Source organism: Argentina anserina, unplaced genomic scaffold (genome assembly GCF_933775445.1).
Source record: "Argentina anserina unplaced genomic scaffold, drPotAnse1.1, whole genome shotgun sequence".
Taxonomy (NCBI): domain Eukaryota; kingdom Viridiplantae; phylum Streptophyta; class Magnoliopsida; order Rosales; family Rosaceae; genus Argentina; species Argentina anserina.
In genome coordinates this window covers 96,904-97,882 of record NW_026089435.1, presented here as the reverse complement: position 1 = coordinate 97,882, position 979 = coordinate 96,904, and the positions used below count along the sequence as shown (strand labels likewise).

Below are 979 nucleotides of genomic sequence, written 5' to 3'. Positions count from 1 at the left end.
CCATAAAGTTCAACTCTTCTTCAGTCATTGCACCATTTGGACAATTGTCAGTCGTGTGATCCTTGAAAGAACAAATGCCGCATGCTTGAGGGTTGATGTTCGAACCATTGAATGCCTTGACTAGCACGTCAAGCTTCCTTTCTAAAGTCGCCATCTGATTCCTTGCATCAACATCATACACCCCACGGCTCTTGCTTCCTCTCTTCTCCTTGGAACTAAATTGGCGATTGTTGTCAGCCAAGTCATCAATCAAGGTGTAAGCTTCTTGACCGGTCTTGTTCATGAAGGTGCAGCCACATGCCGAGTCCACCATGCTCTTATTGGTGGTGTCGAGTCCTTCATAGAAGAATTGCACCAAGTCATCCAACGAAATACCATGGTGAGGGCACTTCCTTTGTAGTTCCTGAAATTCCTCCCAAGCCTCATAGAGTGAATCACCATCTTTTTGAGTGAAGTTCTGAATCTCCCTCCTAAGTCTTTTCGTGAGTTGAGCAGGGAAGAATTGCTTCAAGAACCTCCTAGTCATTTCGTCCCATGTAGTGATGATTCCTACAGGCAAAGAATACAACCAACGTTTAGCATCATCCTTAAGGGTAAATGGGAACAAAAGCAACCTCAAGCCTTCTTGAGAAAGATGATGTATCGATTGGAGCTTGCAAATATCCAAGAACTCCCTAAGGTGAACATTAGGGTCTTCCATTGAAGAACCAGAGTACTTGGGCAGCTGCCCAAGCAATTGAACAGGAATGGAGAAGTTAGCTTCATCAGGTGGAGTGAAAGCAATGCATGAAGGTGATTCCGGGGTGGTGGGAATGAATGCATTCTTTAGTGCCATTGGAGCACCAACAGGAATTATGTCACGGCCCGCAATTGTGTCTAAGTCTGACTTGAAGACGAAGGGGAAGGAAAGATCCTCCTCTTCTTCTGATCTAGGTGAAGAGTTTAAGATTGAATTGCTTGTAGATGTTTCGAAATTCAA

General features: G+C 44.4%; 1 non-coding gene across 1 annotated transcript; it reads left to right on the top strand.

The window, feature by feature from the left end:
- Positions 1-371: 371 nt before the first annotated feature.
- Positions 372-478, top strand: LOC126804627 (small nucleolar RNA R71). The gene has a single exon (XR_007673517.1). It is a non-coding gene; the product is annotated as a small nucleolar RNA R71 (small nucleolar RNA).
- The last annotated feature ends 501 nt before the right edge of the window (positions 479-979 follow it).